Genomic DNA, 27,298 nt, shown 5'->3' on the forward strand with positions numbered 1-27,298 from the left:
CATTTTTGTTTTGGGCTTGTCTGTGTAACTGGGTCAAAAGTCAAGCTGTCTCCGGGAGCTTCTCTTACATCTACTGAAGCTTGTCTCTCGGCCCTGTTCGGCTTAACCTCCATGCACAACTGGAAGTCTGTCTCCGTCGAGAGAGGGAAACTAATCTTGAACCGAGATCTGTCTCAGAGTGAATGGGGACAGGGGATGTTCTCTAATACCCCTGGACCTGTATCTGAGGGTACGAGAGAAGCCCAATTAATTATATATGGGGTGAGGAGAGAAGTACCATGCACTCTTACTTCTGCCTGTGCCCCAGACTCATTGCACACTCTCTATTCTGTTTTTAGGTGCTTTGCAGTCTTGCCTGGCCTCACCCCCTGAACTGTTTCAGGGATTCACAGTCTGCTGTTTCACTCGGGGTTTGTCTTTTAGGTAGGACTGTCTCTGCTGACCTCCGGGTTATCCCTGAGGCTTGGGCCCTATCCTGCAATCCGTGATTGGGCACGAATATTTTTCACATAATATATTTTTACTGGCTGATTTGTATAAAGTGAAAACAGAAAGCCTGGCCAAATCGCAGCTTCTCTACTTAAATTGTTATCCTTGGCAAATATTGTATTTCACTAAAACTGTTTTTGTCTTCCATATCGTGTATGAAAGCACTTTCAAATATGTGAGCTCAGAATACCAGTTTGACAAAAACCTATTGTGTTTTATTTAATCGACTATAATGTTGCTTTATAATAATCCGGACCAGGTACGGGGTTTACATGACAATTGTTTTGCCTCTTAGTTCACTAATGTTTCTGGTTTAAACACATAGGGGCATATTCACAAAGAAGTGGTGGTGAGAGGCGTTAGCCTCCTTGACTTAACGCCTCTCACCGCCACTTCGGAAATGCCAGGCTGCACCCTATTCCCAAGAATGTGGTGCTGCCTGGCATTTACCCCATCGACGGCGCTAAGTCTCATGACTTAACGCCCAAACAGGCACCCTTGCACCAGAGCATGAGGGAGTCTGCGGGCAGGGAGGTTTGTTAATGCACAGGAAGGTGTCCTTTCCTGTACATTAACAAACTGAAGAGGCCAGTTTGCTTTTTCCATGTGTGCTGCTACATGCAGCACACATTGAAAAGGCAAAACCGAGGAGAAATAAAGCTTTTCTCCTCATTTAGCCACCTTAAGACCTGATTTTTCTAGGTTTTAAGTTTGGCGTTGCCACCTATTATCGCCGCCCTTGATAATAAGCGGTAGCGTCAAACTCAATGGGTTTTACGGTGGTACGCCCACTGCAACACCCACTACACTCCCCCATTTCACTCTAAGTTTAGCGAGAAAGGGGCCCTATTCTCAAGGCAGAGTTAAGCCACTTAACGTGAGTTAACGCTGCCTTGAGAATAGGGCTCTGGCCCTATTGCAACGGTAACATCAATAAAAGTGACGTTCCCGTGGCGATAGGGGCTTGTGAATATGCCCCTATGAATTTTAATAAATAGTGTAGTGCTATAAAGTGATATATTAAAGTCAACGCTTCCACGTGTAAAAGAAATTCACTTTTTGGAATTTTGAAAAAGACATTTTCATATTTTCTTGGCTCGGTTCGTGCACCAACTCTAAGAACCGAGCTCTGCCTGTTAATTTGTTGGCTGGCCCATCTCTACATACTGCAGCTGTCATGTGACCTCTTACAGAGCCACTGAGGGTATCCTGAAAACCAGTTTGGATTTTTGTATTCTGTGGCGTGTGCATCCCAGCCAGATATGAGGTGTGAAAACCGACCAAGAAAATGTCATCCATGCCGCTGGGAAAAATAAGAAATGTCAGAAGCATATGCAAGAACATTTCTTTTTTTGGCTCTTCGTTCTCGTTGAGTTAGCAGAGGGCCTGTTGGTGTCTTGCTCCAAGCCACTATCACTGCTGCTCAGCCCTGCAGGAGGAGACGGATCCGTTTACCTCATGTCCAATCAGCCAGCTGCTTAATTGTCGCGTTTGAGGCTTCACTCGGTCAATGGCGCACATACCCCCCCTGAATGCAGACGCCGAGCTGAGAGGCGGGAAGGCCGCTGGTGAGCAGGAGTGTTCTTCAGGTACCGGCAGATGACACAAGAGGCCGAGGCAGCTGTGGCACGAATAGAATCACGAACAGTCTACAGGCTGCAAGGAAAACTTTTCTGTTTGGACGAACTTCAGATATTTTCGTTTGCTTGAAGGAGTTTCTTTTCTTTTCCACAGATCCGTGGAAACCGGCTGGAATGCTGCTTGGATAGTACAAGCCCGTTGTTTATTCAGATCACTAGGGGCCGTGCACCAGGTTTGTTTTTCAAAGCCAAAAGCGAGATTTACTGTGAAGATAAATCTTAAGACCTTCACCTTGTATGCTGTCTTTTCATCTCGCTTTCTGTTTTTCGAACGCCCCTTAGCAATCCGTTGCATGTAAGCTGGGGCTGCATATGTGACCAAGCAAAAACACTTTTACAAAATGCCTGGTTTCACAAATAAAATATCAACGCTTTGTTTGAGCCACCTAAGGAACAAAGCGAATCCAACCCCTTCTTAAGAGGGAATTCCGCCCTATGCGGATTTCTGCAAGAGTAAGTAAACATGATGGCGAGTGGCGTAACGAAAAATGGTGTCTCCCCCTATAATGTGATGAGAGGCGCCTGACTCTCCCATATCTGCAGTCCAGCTATTCATGGCATTGAGCTGAATGGGGACCCATGCAGGTTTGGGCGTCCTCTGAAAGGGTAGGGGACCCTCTTCACCACGGGGGATGCAGGGGCCTGTGTTACTCTCCTGGGGCCCTAATATGCAAAAGGCGCACTTTCCCTGCTTGTGCTCGGTGCACCTTGAAACAGGTGCGTCCGGCGCAAACAAGGAAAGTGCACCCTATTACATGGAATGCGCTGCCCGCATGGCAGCTGCGAACTCGCAGTGCGGAGCGCCTGCTTTAAAGCCGCTCAGTGTTTTCACAGTGCATGCGGCAACCTACCTGCACTTTGAAGGCGGATTAGAGATCTCCTTGCAGACAGGTGGAGTCAGTGACTGCACCCGCCTGCAAGAGGATGTCTGGGGGGGTCCATAGGACAACCTTCCACCCTCCAGAGGGCTGCTCTCAGGAGGCGCACCGATAGTGCACCACCTTTTAGGTGGTACACTGTCTGTGCACATCCTGAGAGATTCTTTGCCTCTGTGCCCATGTCTGTAATAAGGTTCGGGCACAGAGGCAAAGAGATTCCCTCATTTGCATGGGGCATGTCCCCACGCAAATGAGGGAACGGCCCCTGAAGATAGCACTGGCATTTTATGTCTACCAGCACTATCGGTATTACAGAAGGGGCCACCCAAGCGTCTGCGGCCCCTTCTGTAATACCAAAGTGAGATGGGGACGCACACAGCAGGTGCAAACGCCCCTTGAGCCCCCAGTGCACCTTGTGTAACACAGCCTCTGGTGGTGGCCTGAGCAGAGTTACAGCTAGATGACAACTAGTATACTGTTAAAAAAAAGTGCTCTTCTATTTTGGGACATCACCTGAACTTATCAAATGCATTTTATTGTATTCCAGAAAACTAAGTCCCCTTAAGTAAAGGTAATTCTGGCACCTTATTCAAGGAAGGGAGCAGAGGCTGTTTTACTGGAATAGGTAACAAGCGCTCCTCTGTGTAGTTGCCAGGTCTCCTCTTTGACAAACAAAAGGTTTATTTTAATTTAAGAGATGAACTGAAACATTGCGAGGAAAAACATAATCACTTTTTAAAACCGTAATGGAACATATTTATAAAACCTCATAATGATGTGGGAAATCGGCCAGAGCTGCCGACTTTGTAGCAGGGGAGCCACGCTTGAGTCTCTGTGTCGGCGCAACATCCTGTGATTCTGGCCAAATCTCTTAAGCTCCCTGTGCCTACCAAAAATGATTGTATCCTTGTGTACTGTAACTTGTGCTCATATAAAATGCAGGACGAGTTTGGCTTTATAAAACTGCAAAAAAAAGATTAACAATAATTATAACGATATAAGAATATAATAGCAAAAACAATAATATTAGCAAATAACTTAGCATGACTGCCCCCATTCTCCACAAAATGCTCCACTGACTTAAATTCACTGTGTTCGCTTCTAGGAAGGTCATGTCAGCCTTACAGCCTAACGAGGTTAGACAATTGAGTAACATTAAAATGGGTAATCAAACATCAGCGCTTAGGGAAGGTAGAAAGAGCTGTGATGTGAAGTTCTGTGTAAAAATTGGGGTACTACTATGTTATGTCCCAGCAATGTTTTATACTATCTGACAAAAGAGGAAACCTATTGAAACCAACAGTCAGCACAAAGACCAAGACAACCCCATCTACAACATCACACTCCAATTTAACATGAACATTTACCAATGGTTAAAAGTCTGACCACCACCACCTCGGCCTCTGCTGAACCTCACTGTGCTAACTGAAAAACCACGCTGACAGATGTCAGCAGGATCATCGTTCAGCGCCAGATGATGTCAATAAATAGTTTATTGATTATGGCTTCGTCCTATGTTGTGAGGACCAGGGGGCATATCAACAACAACCGGCGATAATTATCTCTAAGCGCACTTAGCGTGAGGATAATTATCGCCGGCTAGCGTGAATTTTTATCGCTGAGATAGCGTGCTATTAGCAACGCTTATCTCAATAGCGATAAAAATCCTCACGCTAACAGGCTAACGTGAGATTATCGCTGGAAACCCAGCGATAATCTCACGTTACCTTGTTGATAGGAACAGGCAAACTTAGCCATGATCTCCTCCTTCCATAGGATATCATGGCTAAGTCTGAAAAATACCAGACGTCAAAAAGCAGCGTTAACCACGGTTAGCGCTGCTTTTTTTGTCTCTAACAGGGTTAGCGACATTCTTGATAATAGGAGAAATGTCGCTTAGCGACATTTCTCCTATTATTTTACTCTGGAACGCCCCCTTTGCATCTCATTAGAGATGCAAGGGGAAGCGTAGAGTAAAAGGGTGCTAACATGCAAATTTGCATGTTAGCACCCTGTTGTTGATAGGGCGCTAGTTTTATCTCTCCTTTTTTGGCTTTTAAAGCCAAAAAATCAGAGATAAAGCCCTTGTTGATATGCCCCCACGTTTTTTAGAAGATAATGAAAACTGTGACCAGCTTTTGGTGAGATGACGCTAAACGTCCTCAATTAAGAGCATGATTTAATGCCTGACTAAGTTGGAACGGTCAATGCCTTCCTCCGCTATGCGTCACAAGGTCTGTTCCACTGCCGCTTTTCTTTTAAATGTAGACATTCAGCCAAAAAGGTGTTATTCTCAGAACTATCTCGGGCACTGTGGCCCCTCCACTGTATCTCTAGTTAGGGTAGTTTTTTTACACTATGCATTATCGTATTGACTGCATAGTCTAAAATGTTCCGGGACATTTCTTGGGTCCCTAAATGTTCTTCTTCCCTGGGTCATGATGCTTTGTTCACAATCATTCATGGGAACAATGCTAAAACATAGCTAGAGGTTGTTTTCCAGCAATGTACCTCTATAACAGTGCGGAGAGTGGCTTTGTGTGGCTTCAAAAATGTAACTAAAAGGTTTGCATCATCCGTGTGCCATGTTGCATGGTGCAAACATGACACAATCATCCGATAAATATGCCCCCCGGTTTTCTCCATTCCACAGTGTGCAAACTCGGATGTGCAGTGGTTGGTCACAAGATTTGTGCCAGGTTTTACCTGATGGAAATTGTGTTGGCCAAAAACTGCATAAATTATTACCACACCATTATAATGCAGGCTCGGGCCCAAACTTAAGTTTGGAGATGAATCAGGATGTGCGGCGTGATGCGAATGAGGGCTTGCATCCATGGACTTTGCATATCTAAAGCCCCTTTGAGAAATCAGAGATAGGGCCTAAAATGGTGCTGTGTGTGAGGTGCTACTCACTGTCGACTGGCTATTTGTGCGGCTCTGAGGTGGCTTAACAAATCTGGAGTAATGCCGCTCTGCGCAAATCACTGCATTGCGGTATTCTGCACTGGGAGGGCATTCCATGGGTGTTGCATGGGTGTTCCCATGAAAATCCCGTGGATTTCAATGCATCCCTAGATTTACTGGAACTTGTATCACCTTAAGAGGTGAGGCTTAGCAAGGAGAAATATCTCTATTTCTCCTTGTTTCTTCCTCGTTCTATGTGAGTTGCATAATGCAGCACACATAGAAAGAGGAATATGCCTTCCAGGATTGTTTTTGTGCAGGAAGGTGCACCCTGCTGCACAAAAGCAATCCTTTATGCAACACAGGCACCTTTGCACCATGGTGCAAGGGGGCCTGTGTTGGCACTAGTCTGCCAAAAGGGCACCATCACAAGGGAAATGACAGGATTAAATACTGTGCATTCCTGTCCTTTCCCTGTCACACAGTGGAGAGCAGCAAGGTGACTTGCTGCACTGCCTCACAATCTCATCAATGAGGCCCTTGGTATATATACAGATTAATCTGCATTCTTTGGTCCAAAACTAGGAATTTTGTGATTATTGCACACCTGAAAAATGCAGATGCACCAGGTGACATCAAATTTCGTCTAGGAGCACAATTATCTCCCTGGATTACACACAAGGAGAAATGAGACCTGTTTTAACTGGCGTTTTCTACTACAGTCCGTTTCTCGGCAAATATATATCAATCTTTTAACTAACTGTGGATGTTGTAGTAAGCTTCTGTGGTCGGGTTCCTTATGTGCAGGTGTAATGCGAGCACATCACTGCCGCCATTTGAGCTGATATTTCTGCCATTAAAGTCTTGTTCAGAGTGAAAGGAAATGAGCTGAAAGGACATTCTTAAAACTCTGACATTTTGCATGTGCAATTTTAAGAGAGGACGTAGATTTTGGAATTGATTAACCTTTGTGACTGTAGCGTTTAAATCCCCCAGGCAAAGATTGATTAGCACTTGTTCAAAAATGTGCAGCAAATTGCCTTGCTAATTAGAATAGATAAAGGAGATGATCGAGCAAAAGCGTCTGATCATGCAGTGTTTTTCTGTTTGTTATTTTTGAGTTTTTTTTCCTCTTTATTTTTAATTGTACAAGCGCACCTGTTTATTTTTGAAAATTGCTGTATAGTTAAAGCTAACTATAGAGTTAGCTGTGTGTGCCAACCTGCAAATGACCGATGGGCCTTGTTCAAAGCAGACCAGCTAATACATTTCCTTTGAATTAGTTTGTTGTCATTTTCCTGTTTTCTCCTCCCACAGAGAATGGGCATGATGTACACCTGAGCTTAACAAAAACTGTGGTGTCCTTTGCACATTTGGCACCGTCCTCTTACTACTGAACTCAAGTAGCACATAATCACATAAAGATTTTTTAGTTCAGATAATTTTATTAGTTTACAAGAATACAGAAAAAAAGGAAAAAAAGAAAATCTTCACCAAGAAAAGCCATTCAGTCCAGGAGACCGAGAACATGAAGGATAAGACATCAGACTCCATTTGACAATATCATTGATAGCAGTATGTCATGATGGGAGAAAGCATGACGATGTAATTCCAAAGTAGACAAGGAGATCGTTACATCAGTGGTGCAACGAAAGTTGAGGGGGCCCCCTGCAAGGCACATGGAGGAGCCCCCGCTCCAGATTTAATATGCAGCGCTCAGGCCTGAGTACTGTGCTGAGGGGGGCCCCTGCAGGTCAGAGGCCCCCCGCACCACGGGGAATGTGGGGGCCTGTGTTACGCCCCTGCGTTACATATATCAATTGTGGGTCAAAACAGAGAGATACAGGATGGGGTGTGCCACAAACTAGGTCCTCTGGCTCATGAAGGAAAAGAGTGAATGAAAGAGAGAAGAGAGGTGGGAGTAAAGGGAGTAGAGATGAAGGATGGGTAGGGCTGCACTGAGTGGTTGGGGTTAAGTCTAGGCTAAATACCAAGTAAAGGGTGAGTCCGAAGTAAATGTCACCCTACAATCGGAGGATGCACGGACATTGGGGGAGTTATGGTGGTTTGTTCTTCTGTTGATACTCATCAAAAGCATCCCATAATCGTTGAGAACTCGAGTGGCCATAAAATTTGGAATGTAGATGCTATCACCTACTCTGATTAAGCAGAGTAGGACCCCCCATTTATCAAAGGCGGTGGGGGTGGTGGATTTCTGAGAGAAGAGTCTTGGTACCCAGGGAGAGGAGAAGATCTACAAATATGGAGGTGTGCGGGTCAAAATCTTCTGCTAGAGTATTGGCATGCAGACCTAGAGCTGCTGTCAGGAAATCGATTTCTATTGTTATTTTCAATCAGGGAATTTTAAGCGCCCTACTCACCCATGAGGATCTCAAGGCGCTGAGGGGGAGGGGGGTACGCAGATCTGTTTAGCCGAGTCAGGTCTTGAGGGTCTTCCTGAAGGTGTTCAGGGAGGGGGCACGTCTGATGTCTGCCGGTAGCTCGTTCCAGGTCTTGGCTGCAATGTGAGAGAAGGATCTTCCGCCTGCTCTGGCTCTGTGGATGCGTGGGGTTTCAGTCTGCATGAGGTTGGAAGATCGGAGGTTTCTTTTGGGTACGTGGAAGTTAATTCAGTCGTTGAGATATTTGGGTAGTTGTTGTGTAGGCATTTGTAGGCATGAGTGAGGATTTTGAAAGTGACTCTTTTCTCCACGGGGAGCCAGTGGAGACTTCGTAGGTGTTGACTGATGTGTCCGTGTCGGGGGATGCAGAGAACGAGTCTGGCAACATTGTTCTGTATTGTCTGGAGTTTGCGGAGTAGGGACTTATTGATGCCGGCGTAGAGTGCATTTCCATTGTCCAGTCTGCTGGTGATGAGTGAGTGGGTGACTGTCTTCCTTGACTCAGGGGGGAATACACTTGAAGATCTTGCGGAGGATGCAGAGGGTGTTGAAGCAGCTGGAGGTGATGGTGTTGACCTGTCGGTTCATGGTGAGTGATGAGTCGAGTACGATGCCGAGGTTCTTGGCGTGGTCTGAGGGGGTAGGTGGGCTTCTAAGGGCGGTCAGCCACCAGGTGCTGTCCCATGCAGAAGGGGTGGTACAGAGGACGAGGACTTCTGTCTTCTCCGTGTTGAGCTTCAGGCAGCTGTTGGTCATCCAGACTGCGACGTCTTGCATTCCTTTCTGGAAGTTGAGTTTGGCAGTGGTGGGGTCTTTGGTGAGGAGGAGGATGAGTTAGGTGTCGTCGGCGTAGGATATGATATTCAGGCCATTTTGTCGGACGATGGCTGCGAGGGGGGGGCATGTAGATGTTGAAGAGGGTGGGGCTCAGGGATGAACCCTGTGGGACTCCGCAGGTGATTATCTTGGAGTCGGAGAGGAAGGGTGGGAGTTTGATCCTTTGGCTTCTTCCAGTGAGGAATGATCGGATCCAGTCCAGGGATGTTCCTTGAATGCCTGCATCGTGTAGTCTGGTGACTAGTGTGCGGTGGAAGACGGTGTCGAAGGCCGCTGATAGGTCGAGTAAGATGAGGGCTGTTGTGTGGCCTTGGTCCAGGAGGGTGCATATGTCATGTGGCGGCGAGTAGGGGGGTCTCTGTTCTGTGGTTGCTTTGGAATCCGAATTGGGATGGGTCGAGGACGGCGTTCACTTTAATGAATTGTGTCAATATCCTGTTGACTGTTTTCTCTGCAACTTTGGCTGCGAAGGGGAGGAGCGAGATGGGCCAATAGTTCTTGAGGTTGGTGGGGTCAGCTGTGGGCTTCTTGAGCAGAGGTCTGACTTCTGCGCGCTTCCAGTCATCTGGGAAGATGCCTGCTTTGAAGGTGATGTTGATGGGGTGTTGTAGTTCGGGTGTGATGGCAGCCGCGGCTCTGTGGTAGATGTGAGGGAGGCAGGGGTCTGTGGGGGTCCCCGAGTGGTTGAGTTTCATGGTCGATGCGATGTCTTCACCCGTGATCGGTGTCCAGTTGGAGATGGTGGGCAGGCTGGTCTTTCTGTGGGGCGGGGGGCAATTTGTGGTGCCTGGTGTATGGTCGAGGAAGTTGTCGTAGAGGTTTTTGATCTTGAGGTGGAAATAGGTTCCAAGCTTGTCGCAGAGGTCTTGGGATAGGGTGTTGTCTGTGACTTCGCTGCGTGGGTTGGTGAATTATTGAATGACACTGAAAAGTTCCTTGGAGTTGGTGGAGTTGGGCAGGATTTTTTGGTGGATGAAGTTCTTGGTGGCTCCTCACAACACCAGAATGAAACTGAGCCCCTTAATTCCAACTTGTAAAGTCTGGATGGGGCCCAGTAAATTTTGTGGATGAACCAGAATCTTGATTGTGCCAGGGTGAGGGTGATTTTTGTTTCGAAAGGGGAGCGCCAGATTTTGCGTCAAGCAGAATTGTTAATACGGGGGGAGTCTGCCGAGTGGCAATAAGGTTCCCATTTCTCGTTGAATACTTTCAAGGCCTGTCCATTGTGTGTATCAAGGAGCTTATATAGGTGGGAACCCCCCATGATCCAGACCTCCCCACCTTATTAGGCAATCACATAAAGATTTAAGAGAAAAAATAAAGCGCAAAAAAAGAAATGTATTAGTCCAGTTGATAAAATATACAGGGGGAGATTTACAAGCCCCTTGCGACATCTTTACGACAACGTTGCGTCACTTTTGTGACGCAGCGGCGTTGTAAACAATGTGCCACTATGCGACATATTTACAACGTGACTCATCTAGGGAGATGCATCACATTGTAAAGCCCTGTGCTACATTATACCTGTGGCAGGTATAATGTATGCAGGGTGGGCGTTCCGTCACAAGGAAGCGTCGTAAAAGTGACGCCGTGAAATCTGCAAGATTTCATGGAGTCACTTTTACGACCCCACTGCGTCAAACCTTACGCCTGCTTGTTATGAATCGGTAACGGCTGCTGTTTTGCTTCGTATCCTTGATTTTGATAGTGCCATGATTTTGCACAATTGCGTATTTGCGAATTGTATTGCGTATCTTGCACACTCATTCTCAGCCTGTTTTAAATGTTTTAAAAGTCTTTTTTAATCATTTCTATAAATGTACTACACCCTTACCTCGCTTTCTGAAACAATCCTCCAACTTGACTACTGCCCCTGAGCCCGGTCCGTCTTGGCGTGTGCCGATTGTACGGAGGGTCGCTTTGGGGTCATCACAGCTTCCGGTTCTTAGCAGAAGTTTAGGTTTGCACTCTAGTCTTCCTCTCTCCTTTCCCTATTTTAGCAGGGCGAGGGCGTCGACGCGCGCAGCATCGTGCCGAAGGCAAGCCTGTCTGCGCCCGTCCACGCCGGGCCGCAGCCAGAAGCCAGGAACCCTTGATCGGCCGAGGTTTTTCTCCTGACACAGGTATTTTCCTGTCTTACATAGCATTCTGGGGTCATTCCCTTTTGTCTGCTTGGAGATAATGGGTCTTATCCAATATTCGAGCAACCAACTAAAAGATTTAAATGTCTCTTCTACGAAATTCTCCGGCATATGTGAAATGGACCTGCTTCGGTTTCCAAAAATTAGGTGCTCTTCTGTCTTAATTAACCCCAAGGCACCGATTAGCTCCCGGGACTTAAAGCAACACAAAGCTTCCTCTACATCACTGAGAGCTATTTATTTTAATGCCCGCTCCATCTCTAAACATCCGTTAGAGATATGGAGCTTATTGGATCAAACTGACCCAGATTTATGTTTTATTACGGAAACCTGGCTACAGGAACATGCCTGTCCAGACTTGCATATGGCCCTCCCCCCAATATAAAATTATTCGTATCGACAGAAATGAGAAAAGGGGGGGAGGCCTATTAATTGCCTACAAATGTGTTTTAGCAATTAGTGTTATGTAGTCAGATAGAAATATGTACTTTTAAGATCACTGGTCTCTCAAATGGGTCTTGGAGTGGGGCCTTGGTCTATCGGCCCCCGGGTATAAAGGGTGACTTCTCTGACCAGTTATTAGAAATTATTGCTCCGCATGTTTTAGCTTCCGACAATTTTCTCCTAATTGGAGATTTTAATCACCATGCAGAAATGCTTTCAAATTCCGACACTGATAAATTACTTTCTAATATGAGCACTCTTGGTCTGGCTCAGATGGTGGTTGGGTCCACCCATTGTGCTGGCCATACACTTGATCTTCTTTTCACAAATGTATCGGAAATGATCGTTGAAACCCCTGAACCACTATTATAGACCGATAATTTTCTATTGAAATTTGCTATTCTGACCATTCTAAAAAAGAAACCTAACTCAGATAGCGAATTCGTATTGCGCAGGCCGTGGTGCAAAGTAACTTCGCCTCTATTTAAAGATAATTTCTGTCTCGACTCTATAGACCCTGAAGCAAATGTTAACCATGTAGCTCTACAATTAAATAAAGCTATTTTAACTACATTGGACCTAATTGCCCCTGTACAGAATATTCAGTCCAAGTGCAGAACCAATCCCTGGTTCACTGACCAACTAAAAATTACCAAAAGTTATGTTATGTTATGTTAGCCTCATTTTATAACGCGCACAGATACTAAAAAGGTGTCCCGGCGCGGGTGCCTAATAGCAAAAGAGGAAAGATTGCTTGTGAACCACCGAAAGTTCCTACCCAAATGGCATTGTCTGTGTCGAACCGCTGAAAAACTGTGGCGGAAAACTAAAAATTCTGCAGACCGCGAAAACTATAAGAAGCGGCACCATGGCTATATGAACGAAATAAAATTAGCCAAAAAATCCTATTTAATTAATCGGATAAAAAAGGCAGAAAATTCCTCAAGGGAATTACATCATATCCTCAAAGAATTCACCATTCCTATAAATGAACCTACTGTGTCCGTCTCTCAAGATTGGACGGACTCCTTATCTGAATTCTTTGAGGAAAAAATTATGAACATTCATCGGACCTTCCCTTTTACTCCTGACTGCACCTGCATTGAAGAACTCTTTTGCCCCTTACCCGACCCTCCCGGTTTTTTAAATGAATTTAAGGAATGTGACTATAAGTCTGTCACCGAGGCCATGACAAAAATAAAATCTGGCTCTCCTCTGATCCCTTCCCTTCCAAATTGTTTCCTACTACGGCACCCACAGTCTTAGATGGACTGATTGACCTATTCAACAAGTCCTTGGCAGAATCTGACTTTCCCTCATGTTGGAAGGTCGCCAGAATCAGGCCAATTTTAAAGAAGCCATCGGCTGACCCTAAGGTACTCTTAAACTACCGACCCATCTCCTTACTGCCCTATTTTGGGAAAATGCTGGAGTCCCTTGTGAACAAACAGCTGGTGAACCATCTCGAAAGCCATGGACTTTTGGATCCTTCTCAATCTGGCTTCAGAGCAGCGCATAGCACGGAAACTGCGCTGATTGAGGTTACTGACAATATCAGACTAGCTCTAGATAAACATCAGTCAGCTATCCTCATTCTGCTTGATCTGTCGCCGCTTTTGACACCATCTCCCATCATATTCTTGAACAATGACTTTGGGAGGTTTGGAAAGGCTCTGAAATGGTTCCGTAGCTACCTGACAGAGCTCAGAACCATTGTCCAGATGGGAAAGATCACCTCCTGTGAGCGACCCGTAAAGATGGGTGTCCCTCAGGGCTCTATCTTGAGCCCCACACTTTTTAACCTTTACATGACCCCTTTAGCTGCAGTGATCAGACTATATGGCTTTGATGTCATATCCTATGCAGACGATATGCAGATTCTGGTCACTTTAGGTCCTGACCACAGCGAAACTAAGCAACGTCTTAAAGACTGCCTGATCCACGTTGATAAATGGATGATATCTAACCATCTCCAGCTAAACGGGGGCAAGTCTGAGATCATGCTCTTCGGCAAAGCAATTGACCACTGGACGCAGGACTGGTGGCCGTCGAGGCTCGGCCCATGTCCTCCCCATAAAAACGTGGTTCGGAACCTAGGATTTTATATGGACAACTGTCTATCCATGAGGGGGCATGTCAATCATGTTATTGGCACCTGTTTCGGTGTCATGCGGAGCCTTCGTAAGATTTTTAAATGGCTTCCCTTAGAGGCTCGCAGACCCTTAATACAAGGACTGATCATTAATAGAATGGACTATGGCAATGCCTTATTGCTGTCAATAAATGTAGACCTCATAAACATACTTCAGACTCTTCAGAACACGGCCGCCAGATTAGTCCTTGATCGTCCATACAGATTCCCGTTGGCAATATGTTTAAATACTCTTCACTGGCTCCCAGTGAAAAAACGAACCCTCTTTAAAACTTTATGTCTAACTCATAAACATATGTACGGAATCGGCCCAAAATACTGGCTGCCAAATCTACGATGGTATCAACCATCCAGGACGCTGCGCACTAGTGATTCAGCTCTGCTCACCCCCCTTAAAATACATACTGCTAGGCAAGGGGGCCGTGCGTTTTCCTTCTTGGCCCCAGCATCTTGGAACAAAATGCCTTACTATCTCCGCAGTATGTCAGACCACAGCAGTTTCCGCAAAAAGCTGAAGACCTGGCTTTTTGGAAATTAAGTTTCTAGTCCGTTTCCTTTCAGAGCTGTCTGCAAGCGCCATGAGACTTGTAAGAGTGATTTGTGCGTGATACAAATGCCCTTGACTTGACTTGACATAAGGAGTGACGCAGCACAACAAGTATAGGCCACCCCTGAGCAGTGCTGGAGTAGGGTTGCGCTTGCGACACGACTCCAGCACTGCGTCACCTTTACGCCAACAGATGCGTCACGCATCTGTCTATCCTTGCGGCACTGTTCAAAGCATTGTAATTGTGGCGCATCCATGGTGTTTTTTCACGTCACGCAAAATAACTGTCACATCCCTGCTAATATGCAGGGATGCTCCAGTTATTGTAAATCTGCCCCACTGTATTTTTAGCTTCAAATGTTGCAGAATACCTTAATTGAATGTCTTAAACCATTGCATATTAAAGTGCTGCAGGATCCAACTTTCTGCTAAATGTAGCGGGAGGAGGCGGGTAGGATAGGACAATATAGGTAGGTAATATTTACAGTTTCCATCCACAGCAATGAAATGTCTAATATTCTGGGACCTGAAGAAGCATAAAGCATTTCAAATTTAGATTTGAAAGGACACAATGGTCCTGGCTGTATTGTGTTTTCTACAGTCATATTTTCTGTTTATGATTTCTTCATTTTTAAATACATGTTCTGACTAGCAGCTGGCCAGTAGCCTGAAAGCAAGAAACTACTAAGCCTTGTTCTCTTGCATACCATACTCAACGGGTGATCTGACTGTTAGCATTTCCCTAAGTAATACACCCTTTCTGACTCTTTGATCAGATGCTTTTTCTTATCATGTGATGTAGACATGTCAGTAGATGTATTTAAAACTAGAAAAATGAATAATCTAGCTAGTTTCTTCCCTGGCTATTCTGCATTTGATGTTTTTTTAATTTAACTTCTCATTCACATTAGCCATAATACAGATAGCTGTACTCACGTTGTAAATTTAAAAGAATTGTAATCTTTGATCTGATAGGAATCACCCATTTAAAAAAAAAAAAGAGCAATAAAGATTGACAGCTGTCTACATCATGGCCTTTTTATGTTTTTTGAAGATCAGCTTTATTGGGTTTTCAAACAACAACACGTTAATTCATAGCACAATAGCATATGGTCCAATTCACATTTATCATTTGATAGTCAGGAAATTTACATTACAGCCTGACAGATAGAAAACCTGATTCACAGAGATAGTAGGAACAAATACACATCTCCCATAGCCCGCTAGGCCCAGCCATTTGCCCCATATTCGATCATATTTGACCCGACACGTCTCGCCTCGTATCACGGTTTTTATTGCATGGCACACCAACCCAGCCCCCTACACCATGGGGGGGGGGTCTTTCCATTTGGACGCTATGTCACGTTTGCCCACCATGGTGGCAGTACCCAGAAATGCTCTACATGGCCTTTTTATTATTCACATATAATCTTCTGTATTCATTCTCCACTCAAGTGAAGATGATGTATGTCACTTTTCAATTACAGGGTCAACATGCCAATGGCATGTAGTTTTTAGAGTATAGCAAATATTTGATCCTGGAATAGGAAGATATGACAAATGTGTAATTGAAATGAAGGTACATTATTTCGGTACAGAAAATTAAGTCTCTAAAAAGAAAGATATTGGTACTTTTACAAAATGCTTTAAACAATAAGAACGCTTTATGCAGTCTGTATTTGACTGCAGATAATCTACTCATTAATGCAATTATATTTTTATCAATAATAAGAGGAACATTAACAAGCCAAATGATTTCAGTGCTGATATCATTCAAAACAACACAATTAGCACTGGTGGGGCCATATACAATGATAAAATGAAATATAAATGTATTTAATTTAATTTTTTTTTTTTTTTTACCTTCTCAGATTTTTAAATATAAAAAGGATAAAACAGATATCAAAAGATACAATAGTTGAGGTACTCATAAAACCTGGAAAGGAAGAAATAGGAAAGGTGGACTAGGGAGAAGATGATAAAGATAGTATACAGTATGTAGTAAACCATGTATTATAGATAGTTGGAAGATAGTAACGATAAGATCATACAAATATATTATTTCAAGTCAAGATATTCCCACTAACTCAAGATAACTTAGATCCACTTATTGCCAAAACGAAGTCAGAGTATGACAAATGGTCCCATCTTAACTTGTCTTTTTGGGGTAGAGTACAGGCAGTGAAAATGATTATAGTGCCCCGTTTCACTTATGTTTTAGGTATGTTGCCTTTGACAGTTAAAATATCAATATTGCGAGATATTGACAAAGGTATTAAAACCTTTATTTGGGGATCCCTGAGACCTAGGCTTAAAATCTCAAAATTGATTGCTCACAGGCGATATGGGGGGTCTTAGTTTACCGTGTATTGAGCATTACTATACAGCCCTCCATTTATCTCAATTGGTTTATCTTTGGCCCAGACAGGATGATCCCCCACTATGGGTTGTCATTGAAAGACAAACTGTACAGGCAACTTCAGGTTTGCACATGTTTTACACTCATAAATCACCTGCTTTACAAACTTCCAACCCTATTATTCAATTTATGCTTAAGATGTGGATACATGCCCACAAACTCCTTAAGAGTGACCCAAGACTGCATGGAAAGGACCCCATATGGCATAACACTGATATTAGAATAGGTAAACGGACTATATCCTGGGATATATGGGAGAGAGCAGGTATTCTAACGTTGGATCACTTACTCACTTTAGAAGGTGAGCTTAAAACTTTTGAAATGCTTAAGATAGAATTTCAACTCCCTGCCTCCCAAGAGGGGAAATACTTACAACTAAAACAAGCCCTATTTCGTAGACTAGGACCATTTCCTTGGATAGTTGAGGATTCCCCAGTATTACAATACTTACAAATTTGGGGGAAATTCAAAGGCGCAGTCTCTGGATTTTATAATCTCATAGTGCATAAATTACACTCATACCCATTACTTGCACAGCTCCATGTCAAATGGCAAGGGTTAATTACTGTAGCTTATTCCGATGAGGAATGGGAGGATATTATTATGAACATGGATAAGGGTATCAGAGAGGCCAGAATGAAATTTACTCTTTTCTAAATTCTTCATAACTGGTACTGGTCACCACAAAAACTCAAGTCAGCAGGTTTACTACACCGATCTACCTGTTGGAGGTACCCAGAGGAGGACTGCGATATACTACACATTTTATTCCGATGCCCAATTTTGAAGGAATATTGGTCTTCCATAACTGCCTCTCTACACAGAGCTATACAAGTGTCCATTCCTTTAACGGAAAAATTAGTTCTATTACATGATGTTACTGATCTCCCAAATCTCACAAACCATACAAGACGATTGATAGCTATTGCACTCACTGTAGGAAAAATTTGTATATTAAGACATTGGAGAACACCACAATGCCCTACATATGACGAATGGCTTATTGAAATGTATAAAATAGCATCATATGAAAAACTCATTTATAGATTGCAGGACAATGTTGCAACTTTCATCCAAATTTGGAACCCCTTTCTAGCTAATAAATGTTCTATTTCTGGTAATATTTCAGATTTTTCTTCTAGTTAAGAACTACAATAAGTGAATTACTTCTGTTTTCATTTCCTTATTAATTCATTACTATCATTATTTATATTCATGCTGTTGATGTTATCATTAGGCCTGTTGATGCTGTAGCCACGAACACTGTTATTTAATTTAATTTTAAAATAAACAAACCTTTCCTCTGTATCATTTTGTTGAGCCAACATTTGTAGATTATGTTTCCATTAAGATCAAGCGGCAGCACCATTATTTTTACCAGTAGAATGGGATAAAACAAAATTGCCAATCAGTCCTTACCCTTGCTTCCTAAAATATTATAATCACGAGTCTCCTGCATAAGGCAAATGTCAGCTTTATTTCTCATTAAATACTCAATGAGGGCCATATGCTAAAAATGGACAGATGTTTCATCCACCAGAATTGTGACTTTCAAACTCTCTTTAGAGTTGGTGAAAGTTCAATACTGGCAACAGCGGAGCCTCCACTGGCTCCTTTGACCAACTCACCATTTCCTATTGGCTGCCGGTCAATGATCATAAGACTGTTCAAACTATACAGGGCTGATATTCTGAGATATATTTTTCCTTTTCAGGATGCCATTGAAAGCATGTAGTCCCTTTCTCTGGTGCTCTAGAAAAGAAAAACAAAAAAAATATCCTTGTGAGTCAGAGTAATTTGTTTTTAGTTTTTCAATACCAAACTGCAGTTGTGGCTCTACTGAAGGCACAGCTATTCCTGTTTCTCTTGAAGGGATTTCTAAGTATAATGGGAAGTGTAAAATATATCCTCTGCTCCCCTGTCCTTCCACCAGAGGAGCTGGGAATATCCCTCAATTGGCTGAGGAGCCATTCACCAATCTCTAAATAAGCCCCTTAGTCATAAGTAAAGTATCTTGAAACATCCCTTTTACAAATTTTAATTGGGGTGGGCCAAAAGAACCATATTTGTAACTAATCTACCTGGGTCTTAAAATGTATATTTTGTATGAGTGGCAACATGTTCCTTAGCAAAGTTGTGTTGAATAAAATCTGTGTGCTCAACAGTGATTAACAGTCGCTTTCTGTAGCAGCTTTCCAGTTCATTATCAGATGATAACGATGTAGAAAATAGAAGTTTAAAAATGATTCGCCTAGTTGGTTGCTAAATACTTTTAGCTCATCAATCCATATCAAATTTATTCTTGAATGTAATTGTACCAAATGTGTATGATCAGTATTCAAAGAGATCATTTCATGGGAGGAATGATTATTTAGATCAAAACAAAAGACACTGGAATTCAATTCAGGGAAAATGTGAAACCAATGCAAGTTTGTGCTGGTGATGCTGAAGAAGAAGAGGATTAAGCAGAAGTCCATAACTGAATTATCCACTTTGATAAAAGTCGTCGACAGAGTGAAAAATATGAGAACCAGCTGCTGATTGTCTCGAGACAAAGAAAGATGCTGTATGTACAGAAAGTATGTTGCTCTTGTATGATATGGGAGAAATCCTGTTTAATTCAAATCTGCTAAGTCATGGACTACAATGTAAGTTTAGAGTTAAGAAAGCAAAATACATGTAACAATTTAGAAGATCTTTTTGATGTCTGACTGATTAGCAAATATGTTTTTATTTAATAAAGCTCTTCCCATTGCATGCTTAAATGGTTGTGTGCCTAGCCCTCAAAATAGGTACACGTTCATAGTTGAGGAAATCATTCAAGTTTAATTAGCAACAGCACCTTATCTTCCCAATAATAGCTTATGACCCTTCACATGGCACCATCATGGGAACAAAAATAACATCTTAAATGGCATCTCTGCAATCAATGACACGTGCCCTCTACGTGCCCATAGAAACACTAAACCATACTAAAACAAATGCTCATTTTGTGCATTAAACATAAAGTGCACATTTTGCAGTCTTACAGATGTGTAACATTCAGGTACTTTGGAATCAGATATCTCAAAACGATCAGATGTTTAAAGATCCTTCGCTGGGCGCTATGTATAGTGGTTACGAATAGCGGGTGCCGTTCGTGGTAGGAGTCTGAGACTGTTTTTAACAAAGTGCTTTTAACGGAGGGGTCTATCCAAGGCTGAGGAACGGAGGAGCCGCCTGAAACCTCATTGGAGGCTGTCACCCGAGGAAGTGAGTGTAATGCGGGACTGCGAGGACCAGCAGCCCCGCGATTGAACACAGCTGTGTCCTCTTCCCGTACTCCCGCCCTCCCGCCCTGACGCTATAACACTCCTCACGGCCCCCGCTTCGCGGGAGCCGTTCGTGGTAGGAGTCTGATACTGTTTTTAACAAAGTGCTTTTAACGGAGGGGTCTATCCAAGGCTGAGGAACGGAGGAGCCGCCTGAAACCTCATTGGACGCTGTCACCCGAGGAAGTGAGTGTAATGCGGGACTGCGAGGACCAGCAGCCCCGCGATTGAACACAGCTGTGTCCTCTTCCCGTACTCCCGCCCTCCCGCCCTGACGCTATAACACTCCTCACGGCCCCCGCTTCGCGGGAGCCGTTCGTGGTAGGTGTCTGAGACTGTTTTTAACAAAGTGCTTTTAACGGAGGGGTCTATCCAAGGCTGAGGAACGGAGGAGCCGCCTGAAACCTCATTGGAGGCTGTTACCCGAGGAAGTGAGTGTAATGCGGGACTGCGAGGACCAGCAGCCCCGCGATTGAACACAGCTGTGTCCTCTTCCCGTACTCCCGCCCTCCCGCCCTGACGCTATAACACTCAGCACGGTCCCCGCTTCGCGGGACGCGCGCGGGCGCGCGCCGGGCGAAGCCCGGGCCAAGGGCGGGCCCGTCTGAGCCCGTCCGAGAACGTCAGAGAACGGAACGGGACCCTTCTCTAACACCTGCTGCTTGTAACTTTGGGTGCCTGGTAAGAGCAAGCTAATTACTGCACCTTTGCAACTCAGAGGGACTTTGTCTTAAGACGTGGTAACTAGATGACAAAAATGGATAAAACGCAGAAAAGGGATGGTCCTACTTTGCAATCGACTGGGGGCGCCCTAATGGGAACATTGGACAATTTCTTGGTGAGAGTGCAGTCAGCCCTTGCTAAGGACATTGAATTAACTGAGAAAAGACTATCACTAGACATTCTCTGTGACAAGAGGTCCTCTTTGGGGAATATGGCTAACTCAAAATCACCTCCCTGTGGTCAGCCTGTAAGGTTGGATTCCTCGAGTCCAGTGTCTCCCGTGATGGAAGAACAAACTAATGAGTCAATGATTTGCCCCATGTCTCTGATCGAAATAATGGACGATAATGTTGACACTGTTAATATGGGTAATGGGGTCCCCACTACCGAACCTTTGTTAGGTGTTAAGACCCGCTCAACCAGCAACCTAAAAGCGGCTTCCGGCAAGCAACAACTAGCCATTACCCTGAAAAAAAACTGTAGGGGTAACCAAAAGAAAGCCGCTGGGAAGATCGTTAACACTAAGGCTGGTCAATCCTTCGCCTCTGTTTTAACAAAGGCTACACCTTCACACCCCAAACCCCAAACAACTGAAACAAGGTCACATCCATTACCACCATTGGGGACGTTAGATGTGGAAGTAACAGACACAGTACCTTTTTGGGTCAAAATGGAAAGTATTGTTAAGAAATTATGTGATCCCATCTACGAAAGATTAGGTTCTATTGAGAGTAGACTTGTATGTATTGAACTCTCACTTGCATCGGGTAATCCTCGGGGTGGTAAACAAGGCCTGAGCTCGTTAAAAGAGCGTTCTGGCATAATAGGACAACGGATTGTGACAAAATCCACTGCCAGTAATTTGGTTAATTCTGCACTAGAAAATCGACCGATCCCCCAGGAGTCTAATCCGACTTCAGTAGTGGACACTCGGATAGTAGATGAACATCTCTCCCCACACCCGATACCAACTAGCCCTAGGGAAAGTAGAGTAAGAACTGACAGGCAGCTTCCAATCATTCAGCCTGCACCACAGGCCTCTCCAGGCCTAATTGATCTACATTTACCCCCTGAAGCTGCCCCCTACGTGGTGATTTTAACTGGGGTTCCCAACCTGGCGAAGGGAGCAAGGGAATCCTATTGGGATTTAAAAAACAAATGTACACATTGGCTTAATGCCAAACGACGACTGCCGGCCCAGATGCGTGCTGAGATCTTATACGCAAGGCGTGTAAACTGGGTGGGCAGAAGTACCAAGTCATCTAAGGGGGATTGTGTTGTTATTAACTTCAGGGATAGGCGGTGTGTGGAATATATTTGTTCTTGGCCCCAAAATGCTTCTTCGTCTATGATATGCACAATGCCACTGTCTTACTTTTATGTACCTAAGTCACAGCCTACAGGTGGGAATACACGTAGGGGCCCCTTGACTAATGGAACCTTTCTTGAGGACATAAGATCGATTAACAGATTTGATGTACTCTCTGGGCTAGCGGACTGTGACTGACTGTTTGATGGTAGAATACACTCTAATGATGTTATACCACGCGTATCCTTAATAACATCAGGTAAATGTGGAAAAACAAACGTGGTTTTAACGGCAGATGAGGGTATGTGTGATAGTGATCCGCCTAGTGGTAGAGATGTTAACATATTCCTTGTCCAAGAAGATATGACAGGGATCAGAGAACAAGGCACCCTTGTTGAATGTCAAAACGAAATCTCAGGCATTAATCCCATGCATTGTCTTGGGCAAGATATAGCCCCTTCCCCTATATCTATCACAGGGAGTATGGAAGGGGGATTCATCTCTGCAGGCCACGTATTGCTTTTATCTTGGAATGTGGCGGGTATAAACTCTAAGCTATCATCTCCCCTTTGGGTAGATTTTATCAGTAAGCATGACATCTGTCTTTTCCAAGAGACATGGTCAGTGGACCCGGTGTTCATGCTGGGATATTTGAATTTTTTTGTTCCGGCAGAGAAAAAACCCAGGGGACGGGCATCAGGAGGCCTGATCATCTGGGTTAAACAGAATCTGGAATGCAAAGTTCAAACTACTCAAACACAGAATCCCGACATATTGGGAATTAGGATGACCAGTCCGCAAAACCTTAAAATTGATATTTTCAATGTATATGTAAGGGGCTTACCAGGCGGGAAAAAATCTGAGGTGATATCTGCATTAAACACCATTGTAGAATCTAGCCCCATTGATGTGCTCCCACTTATCGCGGGAGATTTTAATACGACCTTCGAGCCACTCGGATCTCAAGACATGCTTCTGACAGAGGATGAGGATGCAAAATGGGGTGTCCCACAGCTTGAGGCAAAGACAGTCGACAAATGGACTGAGGCGGCCCTGTACCTGAAAGGATTCTGCCTGGGCAACCAGTTGAGGGCAGCCAATGGCAGAACCAAATCAGACAGGATGTGTAACAAAACGTATAACAATGGTACTAGGGCAAGTAATATAGATTACCTCTTAGTCCATTTGAGGATGTGGCATACGTTAGTGGACATGGTGGTCGAGACACGGATTGAAAGCGACCACAATCCCCTAGTAGCCGCGTTTGATTTGGGAATGGGAGCTAGTAAAGGTCAAACTCCTGATAAGAAAGGCCCAGCTGTAGTTCTATCAAATAACGAACGCCACCTCAAATGGCGTTACGTAGTAGAACACCCAGATTTGTTAGGTAGTATAGAGTCCCATGTTGAAGAGGCGCTGTCGTCTATTACGGCAGTAGGTAATTTAGGACAACCCTCAGTAACATTTGAGGAAATTCATAGAAAATTAGTTGAAAAACTAAAATCATGTTTTTGCAGACCCCCTGTAGTGCAGAAAGCCCCAAGAAGCAAACAGGAAGGTTGGTATAATGCCTCCTGTAAACAAGCTCGTACCGAGCTGGGACTTGCTCTAATATCAAAAGATTCGAGCAAGATTAAATTTGCTCGTAATATTCATAAAAAAGTTTTATGGAAAGCAAAAAAGGATTGGAATGAATGTGAGTGGCAAGACCTAAAAGCAGCATGTGCTGACAAAGACCAGAAAAAATTCTGGAATATTTTTAAATGGAAAAAGGGCGAAATAGTTGACAGTCCTCACAATCATGTACCCCAGAGTTCTTGGGTAGATTTTTTTAAGTCTCAGTACTCGATAGGTCCTGAGGAAGCAAGCAAGCCTTTTCAGGTGAGGCCGTTTTATGATACCCCTGTGTTTGGTGTCGGGGAGGTTGACATTGCGCTTGATAAGGTCACCCAGGGTCGTGCGCCCGGCATGGATTGTATCCCGGCCGATGTATTTTTGTATAAAAGAGCGAGGTGGTCATTATATATCATGCACCTAGCAAATGCTATTGCTCAGGGAATGGCGATCCCGTACTCTTGGAAAGGTGCAGAAATCGTCCCAATATATAAAAAAGGGGATAAATCGCTGGCTTGCAATTATAGACCCATCAGCTTGATAGATGCTTTACAAAAGATTTTGGGTAGGCTGGTCTTGGGTAAAATCCAGACCTGGATGGAATCCAGTAATGTGCTAAGTCCATTGCAGGCGGGGTTTCGCCCTAAAATCAGCACCATAGACCAGGTCTTTAGGTTCATTGTCCTCTATTGGAGGACAGTGGTCCTAGAAAAAGGGGTTTTGTACGCTGTGTTCGTCGACCTGCGGGCGGCCTTCGACTTGGTCCCACGTGACAAGCTGTGGCAAGTGTTGGAGGGTTTGGGGATGGCGCCTGAGTTATTGGCATTGGTCGTCCGCTTACATGAGAACAACTTTGCTCGGGTCCGGTGGGGAAAGCAGGGCGAGGTTACGGAGTCTTTCCCCGTGGAGCGAGGAGTGCGGCAAGGCTGTGTCTTGGCACCGACCTTGTTCTCACTCTTCGTGAACGGGGTGGCCGAGTTCCTCTCCCGGGTCCCTTCAGACGCTCCGGCAATGTCCGGTACCCGCATTCCTGTCCTCATGTTCGCGGACGACACTCTGCTGATTTCTAAAACTCCGAGTGGCCTACAGCTAACCCTCCGGCGCTTTGAAGAATTCTGCTTGCTACGTGGCTTGGAAATTAACGTCTCTAAGACCAAGTTCATGGTTTTGAATGGTCCGAACCCGTGTAGATCGTACAAACCCTTCAGTAGCGTAATTGTTATGAATGGCTCTCCCCTGGAACAGGTGGATGCCTTCACTTACTTGGGAGTAACACTACAGAAGAATATGCGCTGGAAAAGTCAAATAGACTCTTCTATTTTGAAGTTCAAACAACAGACAGGTTTCCTTTTAAAAAGATTCAAAACCTCGCAGACCCAGCCTATAGCCCCACTCCTTGAGGTCTATACGATGAAGATACGTAGCTCATCCTTATATGGTTCTGAGCTATGGGGATATGGAAGTAACCCAAAACGATTGAATGTCATGGAGAGCGAGTTTATAAGGAAAGTTGTTGGCGTACCGCAAAGTACTCCCTTGCTACCCCTTTTTTGGGACCTAGGTTTGAAAACCATACAAGATACCGCCAACTTGCGACCATTGCTGTATTGGCGTAGGATCTGGTCAACTGAGGAGCTAAAGCATTATGCGCTGGGCCTAAAAGAAATAATGGAGAAAGATCACTTCCATAGAATAGACTGGTTGAGGTCCATTAAGGTGTTACTCTATAGATTGGGTTGGAACAACCTTTGGGACGATCCCCAAAATGCTGTTTTTCCCCCAAAGGAAATTGTTAAAGCCAAGTAGTGGGAATTTATTGCCATGGAATCTGCTGCAAAGGGGTGTACTTCCCAGCTAACAGCTAGATATCTAGAGATTAAGGCTTATCCCAGTCAGGAACTTTATTGGGACTTGATAGAAGCACCAACTGATCGCAAATTTTACTTTCAGTTTAGGATAGGCACTCTCCCTATCTGCTCATTTACATCTAAATGGACAAAAGGGTCCCCGGATAAATGCCCAAAATGTAGGGATATGATTGAATCTTTGAGACATTTTGTTTTTTTTTGGCCCCTTTATGAGCTCCCACGGAAAAAATGGTTATTACCTGTCTGCCGCCTTTTAGGCACCCGAAGACACGTAGAGGCATTAAGAATCTTGTGTTCAGATCCGAGCCCATTAATTGCAATTGCAATGGCAAAGTATATAAAGTGGGCCTGGATAATACGATCCAGACAGACAAATATTAAAAGTGCCTAATGTAGTGGCGCTTGTTCGAAGTCATGTATTATGTATCTTTTATCTTCTAATTTCGGATTTATCTGCCTAATTTAAATTAAATTAGGATGTTTCTCTAATCAATTGTCTCACTAGATATTATTGTTGTTTATTTAAATTGATGCTTAGCACAGGAGTAAGTCCGAAAATCATGTGCCTATGGAAATATGTTATGTATTGTTTTAATTTATGTTTTAGCATGTGTATGTAGGTGGTTAATGTATGATACTTTCATGACTTAATTGTCGAATAAAGTTTTTTCAAATCGGATATCTCAAAACAGCTGTATCATTCCAAAACACCAAGCTCAGTACTTTTACCACTTCATAAAGCATATGCACAACTATGAGTGGAAATTCTTTTTGTGACTTTCAGTGTTTGTGCTAAGTTTTTCATTATATCTTAAAAGCTGCCACTTGTAATGTAATCTATGATTTTACCTGTGTGGTCATGAGCTGTTGATTTTGGTCAAGCTTGTTTTTCTAATGGTTCAGTCTGACAGCATAATTGTGGGGCCTGATTTCTATCTTGGTGGTAAGTATACTCTGTTGCAATGGAGTATACATTCCGCAAAGATTTAAAAGTGGGCAGATCTTCCTTTAATCACAGCGGAGGTTACTCCTTCTCAGTCATGATTAAACCTCTCCGATGGTCCTGTGGAGTAAAGGCTGCTGAAGGCAGACTTTTAAACGTGGCTAATCGATACTGCACCACCTGCTGCTAGCAGCTCTATGCCGGCACTCAACTCATTTCTACTTCTGTGTCTGCCCTATGCTGTTTACCCTTTGTAGTCAATGTAATTTTGGTTCACCTGCAGATCGCTCTAACCAGATCTGAGTCTTAAGCTTCGTAACCCACTCCTCACCCCTGCTTAGAATCAATCTTTGCTTGTCTTCAGCCCATGTACCCGGTCCTCGGAAATATGCCAAGGTTGTCCCCCTCCAGAAGAAACAATCTTTGGATGCCTCCAAACCTGAACATTTCCAGCCTATCTCTCTTTTGCCTTTTCTTGCGACGGTAATAGAGAAACATGTTAATGTCATTCTGACCAAGTTCCTGGATGAAAACCACGTCTGGGATATCTCCCAAAATGGCTTTAGACCAGCACACAGCATGGACTCTGTGCTCCTTTGCGGTTACGGAGCAACTTTGCAGTGCCTTGGAAGAAAGCCGATCTTTAGTCCTGTTTCTGGAATAGCACTGTCCTA

Source organism: Triturus cristatus, chromosome 4_2 (assembly GCF_964204655.1).
Source record: "Triturus cristatus chromosome 4_2, aTriCri1.1, whole genome shotgun sequence".
Classification (NCBI taxonomy): Eukaryota; Metazoa; Chordata; class Amphibia; order Caudata; family Salamandridae; genus Triturus; species Triturus cristatus.